We start from the raw sequence: 17,309 nt of genomic DNA on the forward strand, positions 1-17,309 counted from the left end.
TAATGGTCAATCACACTGTAAAGTAGCTTTAATGTTGCCTTTGACATGCTGTTCCAACCCCTGAAATAGAAAGACAGCCAGCAGAGTTTGCTGCAGAGGCAGGAGGCAGAGGGGTGTTAAGTATTCAAGGATTTTGGCTATATGAGGGTCGCTGTGGTCCTTTATTCCAGCAAATAATTTATGCTTGGTGTGACTTTAAAGTGTAAATAGCAAGTTTTATTTGAATTGTTAGAAGAAAATTATGTTATATGAATCTAACCTAGTTATGACCTGGACTGTAGTTAGTGAAAACATTTATCACAGTGAAAATGTTAAGGAAAAAATAAATATTTTGTTGGCACTAATTTTCTGACGCCTCTCTTTGTTTTCTCCAATTCTGGTCTTTCAATGAAGTTTTAGATAAATTCAGCCAAAAATGCAGATCATACATGTTCAAAGGCTTGTTTGTTTCGTTGTGATTTTGTTTTTAATTTACAAAGCAAATTTTTGATTTTCCTCTCTGCTTGTTTGTTTCGTTGTGATTTTGTTTTTAATTTACAAAGCAAATTTTTGATTTTCCTCTCTTATAAAAACTCAATCTAAAATGATCAGGCATTTATTAGATCAACTGCTGACATTTGTTTAACATTAAATCAGGGGTGTCCAAACTTTTTGCAAAGCGGGCCAGATTTGATAAAGTGAAGATGCCCAGGGGCCAATAGTTTGTTCGGACATTTTTTAACTACAAAAGTTTCATGCAAATACACACTGTTATAAAACTATTTTCATTGTCACAATTATCTTTATTTTTCAAATGACAAAATAACCAAATATAAGCCACTCAGGCAGATGAGAACAACTCTAAAAACCCAAATTCTGCCTTTCATTCATATCTGGAGAGTCAGATAACATTGAACAAACTGTATGAAATACCTTAAATTTACATGAGTTTAAAAATATCTTTGCCTCAAGAACATTTTAAACAGGAGTTATAAGTAATGCAAAGTTGTCTATTATTATTAAATCTTAAAACAAGTGAATTTTGCTCTTGTCATTTACAATATCTTTCAGAAAGTAATAGTTTGTCACATCTACAGGTTCATAACATCAACAGTAATAACCAAATCTTACTCAAGAGTTTAATAAAAATAAGTGCCATAAACCCAAGTGCATAAATGTTCTTTTGGCTCTTCACTGTTGATAGTGACAGATGTTACCGTTCAAAATACTCAATTTCATGTCCTCAACTCTCCGTGCCACACTGTTACGTGCCAGGCAAACATTCGCAAATTCTTGCTTCTTCTCAGGGCAAATGTTCTCCACCATTTTCATAACAGTCTTTGATAAATGTACCTTCAGTAAAAGGTTTGCCATGTTTAGCTATTAACATTAACTTCGTAGCTTGCGTTGGTGGTATTTTCTTTTGACTCACAGGCCTGCGTGAAGAATCGCTGTTGTGATGCCAGTGCAGCTTGGAGCTGCGTCAGTTTTTCAGCACGGTCACTTCCTGTTAGCTTGTTGTATGAGTTAGCATGTTTAGTCTGGTAGTGTCTCTTTACGTCAAAATCCTTAAACAAGGCAACCGTCTCACAAATTAGACAAGCACAATTGCCTTGATTTTCAGTGAAGAAGTATTATAATTCCCATCTCTCTTGAAAGCGGCGGCCCTCACTGTAAGCTTTCCTCGTTTTCTTTGCAGCGGCAGAAATGAGTGGAGAGCGGTTCGCTGCACGAAGGCAGACTGATAGTATTAAAGTGGTGCTGCCACCATTTGGTGAAAGGAGGAATTACAGTTTCAAGTTTTATGATTTATTTATTCTGTTTGACAGTGCAGGCGGGCCATAAATAATACATTATAAGACCGAAGCTGCGGGCCGTATGAAATCTGACCGCGGGCCGTGATTGGCCCTCGGGCCGGACTTTGGACATGCCTGCATTAAATCCTATAAACTTTTGCTATTCAATTTCAATGAGCAGGTTTCTTTATCACATCTTTGGTACTGATTGTTTAAAAGTCAACGTCATCACATCTTGACGTGTGCAGCGTTGATGTGTTTGTACAGTGAAATCCATGGAGCTCACCGAGTGTATGTGTAGGCTTTCCTTCCTGACACTGAATGTTAGTGGGGTCAACTCCTGGTTACGTCATTGCTTGGCACTCGGCCTAATAAAACTGCCGTGGGAGTGTATCGGTCCTGGCGACTATGACTGCACATTAGTACCTTCAGTTCATGTAACATAGAGGCATTACAGTTTAAACACTCTTTTAAAACGCATTCATCTAAAGTTTTCCAATGCACACCACCATGTGTCAAAATTTGCTGGTCATGAGCATTAACACATTTCTGTTTGGAAAAGTTCAGCTGTCAAAGCTACTTTGAATATAAATACTTGTCTGGCAGCGCAGCACAACAGGGAGCAGGAGCATGAAGAAAATAGCACCGCAGATTGTCCTTACTGTCACATCATATTGACTCTAATGAGCAAGCTGGAGCAAAACAGACAACAGCATCCATTCTGATTGAAGCCGCAGCCACATTACCAACAACTTTAGCAGCCCAGAGCAAGATTAACATCCTCAGATGCATCTCAATTGAGTCACTGATGCAACTCCAACCCATTTCCAAATGAGCGTCTGGCGAGACCCTCCTTGTCGAAGCGGATAGGATGACAGGACAGAGTTGTACGGACAAAGGGTGAGGGCGTTGAGCTGCAAACAGAATGGAAATGACTGAGAGAGACAGACTGAGATGCACAAAAAGAGACGGAGATGGAAGAAGACTTTCTGTCTTCCCATTTTGTGTGTTTTGTTTTTGAAAGAGTGATTCTCTGATGAATCGCTGTGTGACCTAAATCTGAGCTCTCAGAAGAGAATTAAATAGATATCATTAGATGGTTGCTCAAATTCATTTCTTTCAAATTACAGTACTTTAATAGCTAGAGCAGACTGAAGGAGACTGGTGCTAAGGTATTTTATTATTAGTGTGTGTTTGGCCTCAGAATGACAGATTTATGATTTTGTTTGATGTATTTTGTGTGTTTTCAGGATGATTAGAGCCGTCAGCAGAAAGTGGAACTCATTAGCTTTCTGCTATGTTGTTGCATGGCCTGTAAAAACTTAAGAATTTGTAAGAGCAACAATTACAATAATTTTTAACCTTATATGAGTAATTATTAAACCCAAAAAGAAAACACTTAAAAAATAAATTTAATCTACCTTTACACTTTTCACACATTTGAATCCAGACCACGAGAAGAGCAAACATCAGCCTCACTTAAGAGGACTGTTGAAAATGTTTTGAAGATAACCAGACACTCCTCCATATTTAAGTGATGCACGTTATGTTTAACCCTGCGGATCTGAACAGCTCATTCTAGTTTAAGGGCCGATAAATTATAATAATGAGACATTCGTGGTTATTAAATGTATGACAAACATGCTGCTGCAAACTTCCCTGAGGCCCTTTACATGCACACACAAATGGCTTCTTCATGTGAGGCCACTCCACTGTTGACTGAGTGATTTGGACCAGTGCCTTCTCCTGGAAAGTCTTTCTTTCTTCATGAGATAGGGCAAAAATCCAAGGATCCAACTCTCATGGATGTGTAAAAATGTCACACCAGGACAAAGCTGAGTCAACTGGGTTTTCTTTGTGTTGTTATCTTTGTCTAACAACAATGTGGTGATCTGAACATTTTTAAGTTTGTCAAAAGGGAAGCAATTTCTTGTCACTATAAGTGATTTGTTGTTAGGTCGTGCAGTGGCTTTTTAAACATTGTCAGTGTTGTGTTGGAGCAGCATTCAAATCTGTTCTGTGGAAACTAGGACAAAATATGTGTTGCTCTCAAGAAAAATGGATAATTCCACATCTGGAACATCTTAAGTGAGTGAGTTAAGTGAGACAAGCTACTGAGGTTTCAAACATATTCACGGCATTGACTTCATAAGTTCAAGCACCGTGTTGAATTTGAACTTGGTGCCAGAAAATGCCTAACCTTAAATAACTTGAATCTATATCAGGGGCAACAATGTCTGATCTGGGACATACTCTTTTTTTTTTTTTTACCATGCTGCCATTCATTTTGAAATAACAGTAGATATTGAATCTTTTAAACTACTGATTACTGTCAATGTGCCTTTCTACAACCTGTGTTTTTTGGTTAATATAAAACGCCTGTGATATACTGCTTGCAGCGATTTATTAATGTCATTAAGTCTGACCAAGTAAAACTGCTGCATAGCAGTGTTAGAAAATTACACCAAAGCGCTTGCTAAAAATGAAATAAACACATTGAGGGGATCTTAGATTTATGTCCAACTGTGTATCTGACACAAAGCTTTAACAGCTTCAGGCTGTAAAAAAATCCTGTCAGAAGTTTAATTTCATGAAAGTGTAATAAAGACAGATTCTGAGTATTGGTTCATAACCTCCATTAAAACTAGATGAGAAGCACTTCAGTACCAGGAAGGAATTTAAAAAGGATTTTATGTAATCACAGCAGAAAATGAATATGAGAGCTAGAGTAATAATTTTGAAATGTGACAGAAACACAGGTACTTTCCTTTGGCCCCTTCTAAAAGACTTCATTTCTCTTGCCTGGTTGAGTCCGGACTCTGTCCGAAACACAACAAGCTGCCACAAAAGAGTCATTGTTGTTTTAAGGTAGCCTCCATCTCCAAGCCTAGGGCCAATTTCAGAGCCTCAGAATGAAATAAAACTAAGAGAGGGGAATCTGTGATCACGTGTTTTTCCTCAGAGCTTTCAAACAGTAAGTCTGGCACATGATCCAAATATAAACACTCACTCACTCTCACACACATGCACTTGTTATATTTCTCCCCTCAACATTACTCTCACTCACAGTTGTCTCTCACTGCTGCCACGTGTAGCCAAAGCTAGAAGCCATAAACCCCCCATCCACTAAAGACAGTGACAGTGGCAGCAAACAATAGTACATGTGCACATCAGAGTGAGAATCTATTCTCGACTGGCTTCACTCAGTCACATGCATCTTCGTTTATGGTACAGACAAAGCTAAAGACGTTTGTTGCAAGTTTCAGAAACTCATTGGTCAACTTAAAAATATCTGAGCAACATTAGGAATTAGTGAAAAAAAAGAACTGATCTGTCAAATGGTTTCAAGTGTTAAACAAATCTATGTATTAATACATAAGGCACAAAAGCCTCTTGTTTGACTTGAAGAATTATCTTCAGACATTTATAAAAAAATTTACCCAGAAAATACTAAACCAGAGAGACATTCAAAGTTTTTACACACTTTTCTGAAGTGTATGCCTCCACTACATCTTGACGTAGTTATTTTTAGTTTATTCCACCGCATTTTGTACCTTAGAAGCATTAAAAATGGCTGCAGACATGTTGTTTTGACTTTGAGCAAACTTTACAAAGGGTGAAGATTGACAGAACAATTGTTTATCTAAGCTAAATTGGAAACAGATGATTAAATTTAAAGAGATAATTATGTGCAGAAAACAATGAATGAAGTACAATCAGGCTTTATTTCATAGTGATTGTTGTGAAGATTGTTGTTGCCATTAAGTTAAACTGCTGTGATCACAACATCATAAAATATCGTTTATCAAACTGAATCATGAAACTTAGCTTGCCAATATTATTTCTGTGGATAAATGAGACCAGTGTAGATATTTCCACCCATCAGCTATTTGACTGTACAACCAGCTCTGCTCCCAACAAACCCAACGAACCCAATAAAACCAGTGAAAAATGAGCACAGACGCAGACAGCATTACATTTCAGTGAATATTTTATTTTTATGCGACCACAGTTAATGGCCAAGACAGTTTATATCTCTGCAGATGTTATTCGTGCAGATCTGTCTGCTCTTTTGCCTAATAAAAATGATATTTGAAACAAGTTCACATTATGTACATTTCACTTTTTAGTACAATTATCTACTTTAGGATATTCATTTTTTTTTAACAACTTTATACTTTTTACGTTAGGGTTTCTGTAATTGTTTTTAATGTGTGTCCTTCTTGCTTATACACTGGGAACATCCCCATTGTCAATGGATGAATAAACTATTCCTGTATAATATCTTATTATAGATATTTTAGATTATTATTGTGAAATATTGTTGTGGACATATTGGTTCTGAAAGCCCACCTTGCCTTTACTCTTCTCTTTTTTTTCCATTATATGCAAGATGCTGAGGATATAATGTCCCCAGCATCACTGTAAGCATTACCATCTCAGTCACCAAAATGAAACTGAAAATATTAAAATATGTCAATTTGACATAATAAAATTTGATGATGTCCATTTTGACATAATCAAATAGATTAGTAATTTCCAGTTAATAAGATGTCAGAGATGGTGCTGGAGTACTGGAGTTTTTTCCAGCTACATGGATAATAGTGTAAGGCAGTTCTACCCCACCTCCACCTGTTGCTGCAGACTGCTGGCCATTCTGAAGTAAGTTACCTAGCTTTCCTTCAAACCTTCTTCACTTTTTAACAGCAGTAGGAATCATATTTGCTTTTCAGTTGTAAACAAAAATAGATTATGTTATACATTCTTATTTAAAATTGTGTAGACAAGGTGATAGTGTATTTTTCTTTTTTACTCAAGGTTATACAATGAGAATCGAATTCTGGCCCATGGCTGCTGCACACATTGATATTGTGTTCAGGATTGCATACTAGGCTACTATGCAGCTCTTATTATTTCCCACAATAATACTTCAGTGCAGTGTGCTGTTTGGCCAACAAAAAACAAAGGAGCCAGTAGAAATTCAGAACAAAAGAGAATGTTGTATTTCCTGCTACATCACAAAAAAGAGTGAAAATATTTCATAATGACCTTCGGAATAGAAACTCTTTGAAGTCATTCAACTCCTCCGTAATCCACAGCACAGCAAAGTCAGAATGCAATTGTGAATAAAACAAGATGAACTCACACCCACACACATACGTATATATCCATATCGATATATATAGAAATATAGATAACCAAAGCTACACGCATACATGCACTTTTCCACTCCTTCAGTTACATAACCTTAATGCAAGAGACAGCTTGACTAAGACATCCTTAGCTCATCTTGTGAGCTCCGTTTACTTTGGTCTACTGGAGAGTTCATTCATTCATTCATTACGATGTTGAGCTGATGACCTGAGTGTCAAGAGAGATGAATCATGTGGGAAAGCACAGGCCTCTGGGATGACCAGTGTTTGTTCTGCATGTGCATTTGTGGAAACGACATGCTACTGTTCATGTCCATTCTTACATGCCGTCTCACATTAATTAGACCGATGTTCCTTCACATGAAAACATGCTCTGTGATACTATTTTGTGCTGGGTTTTTTATTTATTTATTTATTTTGCAGTTGTGTAAGCATTTTGCAGGTGCATGGGAGACTTTTGGCAAAATGAGGTGCACATAAGCGAAGGTCATGTTGGAGACAGATACAGCTGAAGGCTTTAATAAGCCGCTGTCGGTGCCACTGTTATGCCAGTCTCTACTTGTACAGAGTAAGGAAGCTCATAAAGCTTTGCCAGTAAAACATGCCATGATCTGTAATGTTATAATTACTTGAAGTATGTATTAAATAACCCCAAATAAGAGAAAAACTTACAGTGGATCATTGGGGTCACTTGGTTTATGGTTCAGGTCCCTACTTTGGCAGTGAAACAAGTACAGTGACTGTGGATAAATAATATTCTCTTGCTCCCCAATCCCACTTCCACTTTCCAGCAGGCATTCACATGCAAAGCGAGCAACAGGCATTCACGTTCCTGCCTGGCAGATGCACACAGTGAGATGCTCCCAGAGGCCTTCACTGCCGCATCCAGGCGGCCGCCACTGACAGCCAGGCGCTGAAATGGACGGTGACAAATAGTAGTGGACTTTTTATGCCCCAGCTACTCTCAACCCCGCCTCCACCACCACCACAACAGCGCCAACTTCAAGACTCTTCCCCTCGGCACCCTCGCCTCTTCCTCCTCCTCCATCTATTTTTCCCTGCAGATGACACACACACAAAATTGGAGGCACAGCTTATCAACAGCTCCTGGGATTGTGTGAAAAGAAGAAGAAAAAAACTGACGGCACACAAAAAAGTGCAACAAAATGCGAGTTTACTACAGTATAATAACCAATGTGAATGGCTGTAGAGACAGGAATTGTTTTAGAAATTCAAATTCATTTTTTAGTCATATAAAAACATAATCCACACATTCAATTACACACAATTAATCTCAATAACATTCAGATCCATTGCCACACTTAAATCTCAATAAGCCTTGTCATCAATAAAAACAAGGCTAATAGATTGATAATGTAACTCTGCAAACTGATATAAAACAATCTCATTTGATCTGCCATGATAGTTGTACACTGGTACTGCTTATTTTTCTGTAAAACATTTATAACAGAAACCATTTAAAACAGGCACTCTATAACTGTCTGCTTTTGCCTTACTGGGGATTTTAAAATAACCTACAAAGACACACATGTCAACAACTGTGAACAACTTCTCACAGTGTCAGCTGTTAATGCAAAGCAAGTTTATTTGCACTGGCAAATCATGAACATGATTATTCAATGTGATTTATAGAAAAAATTAGAATCAAAGTTCAGTGAATGAAGATGTATGTACCAAGCAAATTAAGGAAAGATGATCTCTGTAAAATCTCAATTTATCTTTTTTCTATCCCACTTCTACTGCTAACTAATACATTTTTACCTTTCAAAATCATGATTTTCAAAAATGGAATTCTTTTTGGCTTATATTTTTGTTATTGCTACATTGTTCTTTTGCTAATTTCTTTTGGCAGCTTGGACCATATTTTGAATAATTCTCCAAATAAATAAAACATAAACTTTGCTGTCCCTAAGCCTTTGTGCAACTGATTGCTCTTTGTCTATTTGAAAGAAAAACAAGTGCGGTTTAAGCTTTAGCGTCCTGCCAAATATCTGTAGATGATCTCCTTTGACCATTATTGTATCTCCTTAGGAAGTGCACCAGTCCTTCCTGCAGCAAAACATCCCCACAACATGATGCAGCCACACTTGTACTTCATAATTAGAACTGCATTCTCAGGTTTGTAAGCACTTGCCATTTTTACAGATGATTTTGGAACATCACTCATTTTACTGTGGATAGCAGCGCTTCCTCACCAGCTTAACCCTGCACAATGTCTTTTATTTTTGCTCTGGTGATGATACTCAAAAACAGAGAAACTGTCTCCTGCCTGAACAGCATGATGGCTGGCCATTCTCATAGAGTTTACATTTGCATAAAAAATTTTTAATAGATGGTGCCTTTAGGCATCTGGAAAAAGTAACCCCAGATGAACCAAACTTCTCAAGGTCCACACTCATTTTTCTGATATTTTGGTCAATTTCTTTAGCTTTTTCCATGACATCCCACAATAAAGAAGTGTGCTTGAGGTGTTATCATAAAGCATATCAACTGGTATGCCTCCATTTGACTCAAATGTCATCAGATGTCATTAGAGGGTTATAAAGCTCCGACATCATTATCTGGACTTTTCCAAAATGTACAAAAGTAATGTAAACTTAAACCAAGTAAAGGAAAAGCAAAAAGCAAGGTTTAGTGTGCAATGCAAAAATGCAATCAATATATAAAAGGTATTGTTTGGCTTTGTTAATACTAACTGACAAGACAAAAATGTATGCGTGTGTTTGTGTGTAATATATAATTTTCATTCAATGTCACGATTATCTTTTACAGCTATGGTTCAATTTAGCTATTGGGAGCCATTATGGATGTTCCCAGAACATGCAGGCCCAGCATCAGTTGTATGTATGAAACATCCATCATCATCCACAAACCCCCATTACCCTGCTTAGCCCATCAGATGAGAGGCATCATGGACCCAGTGAACTGACAAAGATGAATATAAATTCAGGAAATCCTCTCATACCCGTCATAGACAGGGGGGCCCACAAAATATAGCAAATTAATAAATATAACGACAGACTTTCCAATTTGAAACTCTGTCGCACAAAATGTAGCAAAAAGCAACCAACAGAAAATGAATTTCACCACATAGAAGTAATATATGATACCGAGAATACAGCTGTAATATGAGAAAATAAAGTCCTTCCATGGTGATGACTCACTGGGCAGGAAGAAAATATAAATGGTAACACAAAATTATAGTTTTTAAAGGTTAAATTACTTCTATTTTTGACTTTATTACTTTAAAATTATGATCTTGGTGTATGGTGTTGTAAATTTCCTCTTAGGAAAAAATGTTTTTTTAAAATGTGTACATATAACAGGTTACCATCTCTGAAAGGAAGACAATAAATAAGTTTATTTCTAAAACAAGCTTGATTGTCTGGAAACGTTTTTATTAGAACTTTGAAGAGAGCCCTGAAATTCCTTATTAAATTATTTAATTCTACCATTATTTTTTTATTGTGTGTAGCACATGATAAAAAAAACACATCTATAAAATGATCTGACATAGGGGTGTCTAACAAATAACACAGGTAAATTTGCAAAGCTTGCTGTGTCTGATACCAAATGTATTTACTCCTAAAAAAAGTTTTCTCGCAGATGCACATTTCATGACTTTATCAAACTTAATAGTTATTCATAAACTCCTCAACTGATATATACATTACATGCCATTCCTTTAATAAAAATATTCCAGATAACAAAATGCTTTGTAAATACTGGTTTTAACTTTTATATAATTTACTTTGTGCAAAATAGCAAAACACCCCAAAGTTAGCATTTTAAAATACAGAATGCAAAGTATTTGAAAGTTATATGTAGTAAAGTAATGAAACTATGGTTTCATCACTGTAAATAATGAAAAAATCATATTTTCAGATTATTCCAGTACAATTAAGTAATCTTGCTTCAATTTTAAAATGCCAAAACTTCTTAAACTATCCATCTCTATAACACATTGTGAGGAACACTTTTGACACCAAAACTCACACAGTGAAAAAGAAAGACATAAAGCAGAGAGTTGAAGAGCTGAGATGCATGATTGAATTATAAATTGGCAGCTTTGCCGAGTGAAGATTGCAATTGCGTTTCATCACGCACCACAAGAGGAGCAGCCTGTCACTGCAGGAGCTGCCAAACTCTCTCAGAGTTTCATTATGATGGTGGAAGGTGTTGTCCATAATGACCATGAGTTGTACCATCGTCTGTCTCCTCTGCTTTGGTTTCACCAGCAGAACTGATGTAGCATCCCGATGCAAAACAAACGTTTCTTTGCTGACCTTTCCTGCCTGTAGCTCTGACATCAGTGGCCAAACAGAACACTTTTTCTCACCACAAGGTTTTATTTCACCAGGAAAGTGCCACGAAGTACAATTGCTTGATCACAAAAGTCATGGAACTTTTTATTTTCTAAATTTAGTCTATTTATATCCATTTTACATCATTTTACAAATGACTTTTTAAAGGTAATTTAACTTTTTTCTGACAACAGAATCTGGCTTAGTACTGGCTTGTTAAAATCTTATTTTTTAATGAAAATGCCATCTGGGGAAGGAAAATTTACTTTTCGAAGTCTGTGATGCTGCAACAAGTGTTTGAATTATCAATGAATGCTATGCAAAATTATTATTAATAGCCCTAAAACCTTTTCACATTCTGTACTTAAACTCTGGAGGAGCTACAGAGATCCACAGCTCAGTTGGGAGAATCTGTTGATCAGATAACTATGAGCTGTGAATTCCACGTTTCATGTAGAAGGCACAGCATGTAAAAGATTAATTGATGAGATTAAAATGTAATGTATTTTTGCTTCATACAAAACACTAAATTATGTAGTGGAAAACACACCATTCCCACCACCAAAATGTCAGCCTCATGCTAGAAAAAATTCAAGGGTAGACGGATGTAGCGAAATACAAAAGATCAGCAACAGACTGGGAGGTTTACCTCGCAGCAGTGTAACGATGACCCTAAACGTACAGTCAAAGCTACAATGCAATTGCTCAAATTAAGATAAATTAGGGGCTAGAGCTAAACTTAATTAAGAAATTTTGGCAAGATGGTCACCAGATTTGCAAAGCTAGTAGAGGCAAACCATAAAAGACTTACATCTGTAGTCACAGCAAAGGCAGTTCTACAAAATATTCAATCAGGCAGCTGCACTTTTCAAATTTTTGCTTGAGAATTATGAAGCTGAGACCTAGTTTTATTATTATGCTTTGGTTTATCACAAAAAAATCACAATAAAATATTTTAAACTTGTGGAGGTCATGCTTGAAAAGGATTAAGAGGTATTATTACTTGGACAATGTAAGATGTTAATTTACTACTTAGCTTAAACTTAATTTTAAAAATGAAAATAGGAAATTATATTCAGCTTCATCAACCAACAAAATAAGATTGTTCAAAATTGTTCCAGAGTTCTCTTCAATTTGAAACTACTTTACAATAGTTTGAACTGTCTGGATTACATACAATCCAGACAACTGTTAATCTGTAATTTGGGTTAGATAAATGTTCACTTTTTAGTCAAATAATTGAAATAATATAAATAGCATAATGTGTTTATTACCTAAAAACATAAACAGAAAAAAACTGAAAAAACTTGTTTTCAGCAAAGGAACTGTCACAGAACGCCGACTGTATAACTGTGCCAATATTGCGGAGCAAACCCCCCTGAGGGGCTTTTGGATCAAATATTGAATCTGCAGCTCAGTAATGAAAGGTCAACCAGAAAGAGAAACTGTTGCAGACTGTTATGCATACCGGGTTTATCTCAGTGGAAGGATTTATGTAGAGATTAAAAGGGAAATATTGCTGACCTCCTGTAAACTTTATGTAGTTTATTGGATAGTTCATCTCTTTGATGATAACATGACCACAATATTATTTTTTCTTTTTTGCTAAATTCAGTACATTTACAACAATATTGTGCATTCATTAGTATGTACTAATGTCCCACTTGTTTAACCTATTGCCTATTCTTCGTTTCTAAGTGGCTCAAGTTCGGTCAGTTTGAAATTAGAGTTTTAAGTACTGTAATTTATAAGTATATTAACACATTTTTGGTTAGATCTAGGGCTCAACTTTGACTAGGCAATTTAAACAAATAAATATGCCTTGATCTAAATCATTCAACTAATGCTTTGGTTGTTTGCTTCAGTCATTGTTTTCATTGTCTCAAGTCTTTCACAGCCTTTAGCAGGTTTTACGCCAGGGTTGCCCTGTATTCAGCTCTTTCCATCTTCCCATCAAATCTAGTCAGAGTTCTTGTCCGTGTTGAAAAAAAAGCACCTTCATAGCATAATGCAGATTATTAACTTAAAAAAAATGGATAATTTATTTACTACTTTTTGCTTGTTTAGAACATAAAACCCACCTAAAATAAATGAAGATTTGTGATTGTAATTTGTGAATACTCATAAGGTGTGAGTATTGCAAGGTACTGCAGGTAACCGCTATTCACAGTAACCAACCGATAGCTCGACACTGTTGAACCTGAAAGTTGGCTCCCCTAAAAGTACTGGTATTTTAAAAACGAAAATGCGCTCCGTGTTCTTCAGGTAATGTGCTTGGATAATGTCAGGCACCATTTTTATTGTGGATTTATATCAGCAGTGACTTCACACTCTCCTCATTCCAGATCTGCAGATGAAGTCCTCCTGCTATCCGACTGGGCACACATCCAGCCAATTTTCCAAGAACAGTGCTTCCAAAACCTTTCAGCTGCAAACTCTGCCAGTACCAGTGGATTAGCGTTGCAGCGCCAGCTATGCAAGGCAGTAGAGCACAAACTTTATTAAAAAGTTAAATATGGGCCTAGTGTCAAGACAAACACCTTAAACAACTTATGAGCATTGATTTGTTTTATTTTTCGGTAACCACTGCTCCAAAGTGAGATCAAAATGCAGCTAGGAGGTCTGAGACATCAAGGCTCAGAATCTCCACTGCCTGATGAGGGTGTGACCCAGAAGAAGTCAAAGCTGGAGAGGCCAGATGTTGAAATGCCAAGCTTCAACATGTCGAGCTTAACTGAGCCTGCGTGAGCAAGTGAGTGACAGAGCGTGTGATGGATGCGGTGTGTATAGTACGGTATCAGCATGCAGGGGGATAAAAGCCACGTTCAAGCCTCCCGTCAGCAGACAGCAGCTTTTACCCCATCCGTGTTCTTCCTAGTGGCAACAGATGCACCATTGACAACTTCTAGAAGCTGAGAGGCAGCTCAGCATGAGGCTTTATTCCCCGCAGCTCTCTAGTTTCAGTCCGGAGGGTGCTTGAAAGCTGCCGAGGCTCAGCCGTTTACTTCGCTGAGGCAATCACTCCCCAATTGGAGGAAATGTAAATGACTTACATAATCAGCCCCCTCCTTTCTCTCAACCTAAATAACTTGAGTCAGCACTTTATAACACTTGTACTAACTGAGTCAAAGTGATTGAAAATAATCAAGCAAGCAAGATGTTTTTTGGAGCTCATAGTGCAGCAAACTTAAAGTCTTGATACAAATAAATTAGAAGCTGATGCATTTTTTGTTAACCTCTGTGCATCTTTCTGATTTTTTTGTATGAAAAGCTTGAAAAAAATATTGAGAAACAATATCTGGCTTTAGAGTCTCACTAGTACACAACAAGTGGACCACAAACAGTGAATACGTCCTTCTACTTTTCCAACTTATTGTGTAATTTATTCCTCAATTTCACATTAATTTCAATTGCAGTTGGCATCTTTTGAAAGCCAAGAAAAAACACACTTTTTTCCTTTTTTTATTGAGACATATTGTTCCAGAGTGCTGCTGCCATCTACAGACCCAAGTTTCCATTTATTACCTACACACACACATGGACACACACACAGCATGGATTTCTATCTTCACAGGGACTTTGCATTACTAGTACATGTCTAACCCTAAACCTAAGCTAAACCTAATTCATACCCTAGTCCTAAACCTAACCCATAGTCCACAAAACGGCACCTTTTTTTATGGGGCCCCATAAGGAGCAGTCGGTCCTCACAACATATTACTATTTGGAAAACTGGTCTTTACACTGTATCAAAAACAAGAACGCACTATTTTTCCCCATATTAGTTGACTTCCATTTATCTTAGTAATTGCATTTATGCCTAAACCTAACCATTACTAGTTTATTCTCAATCCTAGCCTTAACCAAAACTTAATTCACACCTTACCTCTAAATTCAACCCCTAGCCCTAAACAAGGGGGTTTACCGTATTAGGACCAGGCTTGGCCCCCATAAGGCCCATTGGTCTTCAGACGGTTAGTAAATATGCCAGTTATAGTTTAACATATTCAAAATATAGTGAAACTAAGTAAAATAGAAAAGAAAATTAATTTGTTACCCCAGTGGATAAATCCCCACCACATTTAAGCAGAAAATTATAAAGCTTTTAGTGCAACATGAGATTAGACAGTCTCTATATCATTGGGGTCCACAGCTCCTGGGTAACCGTGGAAACGAATGCCTGCATGTTCATCCTCTTGTCACCAGCTGCAAGCAAACTGCATTACAGATCCCAGCTTGCTCCTCACATCACCTCCCAGGTAAAAGGTGGAAGGTAAAGGGTCTGTGAGGCCCTGCGTATACTGAAAATAGCATCCCTTTCTACTGAACACAACCAAGAAGCAGCAGGTGACATGCACTGAATGGACAGCTGCTCAGAGAGAAGTGGAGGAGATATTTTTGAAAATGTCATGCACTGGGATTATTAGCATACCCCTTGTGCGAGTCTGTATGCAGGCTGTCACTGGATGCAAGCATAACGGGCGAGGATGTCTGCTCTCCTGCAGAATCAGAGGAAGATTTATTATATCGTTCCTTTCGTAGGACGCATTTGTTCAGGACACGCTGTTTGGTGAAAGGGTCGTCATCATTTCTGCCTTGTATCTTCAGTCAGATTCAGGGAACAAGGAAAAGCAATGACCGTGTCAGGAGCAAGACGGATGACTTGCATTCCACAGATGTCTGATCCTTGGAAAAGTTCCCTGTACAAACCGCCACGTGTTCAGCTACTTACACTGAATGAAAACTGTAAAAGCTGAAAGAATCTCCCTCATGAAAGACAGCAGGAAAAAAATAATAATTTGCTCAATCTGCCCAGGATGACTCAGCTTTTACAAAGAACGCTGTATGAGCACCTTCAAGGGTAGTGTGACCACTGATTCCTGTGGCTTTTATGCAACACGTGTTGCTGGTACACAGAGGGGAATTGTGGTAACACTGTCAGGCACACTAACTGGAAAACAGCTGTATTTAGATTGTTAGCCATCTCAGAGGAAATTAGGAGTACTGAGCAATGAGCTGACAATCTGAATTCCTCTCTTTACATCTCAGATACAGACTTAACCTTAAATACAAGGTTTAAAATGGAAGTACAATTCATTATGGATGTTGTTTTTGACTGCAAACCAGATCATCTATTTAAGATTTTTGCATTTTCCTCAACACATCCAACATGTCACTTTTTGCTGTGCTTTTTAGGATACAGAGCCGAGTAATTGAGCGAGGAAGGCAGTAATCCACAACAACCTCTGGGTGTTTTTCACACACACTAACTGCCTGTTTTAATCAATGTGCTGTTTGTGGTAGTGAAAGCCTGGAGAGTGCTGCCCCACTGTGTTTGCACTCAGTAACTGCAGCTGGTTCGCTATAATGACACTGATGCACATTCACCTCGACTCAAAACAAGTTGGCCTTGTACCCGACAACAGAGGAACTCTCATCAAGTCCATTATACACTTCCTGAGCAGCTGTCGGGAATGTGGCTCACATCCCACATCACCATCAGAACAACACAGAGCTGTAACATTAGGGAATAGCCTTTTAGTTAATACACTAATGTACCTGTAAGCTGGTGCCAATTGTGTAAGGTCCACTGGTTACGGCCACGTGGTTTTGTTTTATTGCGTGCAAATAATGTAATTTTTGGTTCAACATGGTCTGTAAACTGTGTTGTGAGAGCGTACGGTCTGTTAGACTAAATCAAATTAACTGCTACAACATTACAACCTTAAAATTCAATGCAGTTCATGTTGCAGACTAACAAAGTGGCACTTAAAGCTGGGGTATGTCACTTTTATGAGAAAAAACACATATTCGTGTGTCACCATGTTGTGATAGTATGAAACAGACTATCTGAAAGAAATTCAAGCTCCTCTACCTCCTCCCAATGCTATTGCCATCTTAAAAAATGCATCAATCAGAGTAAGGAGTGTCTGATTATACGTGTAAGTACCGCATACATGAGCATGATTGCCACCGCTAAGACCTTTATTTCTGTTTACCCTGGGAGAAGTCAAAACTTGATTTTTTGCAACAGATTATCCATGCTATATCATAAT

Source organism: Xiphophorus hellerii, chromosome 4, assembly GCF_003331165.1.
Source record: "Xiphophorus hellerii strain 12219 chromosome 4, Xiphophorus_hellerii-4.1, whole genome shotgun sequence".
Lineage (NCBI taxonomy): Eukaryota > Metazoa > Chordata > Actinopteri > Cyprinodontiformes > Poeciliidae > Xiphophorus > Xiphophorus hellerii.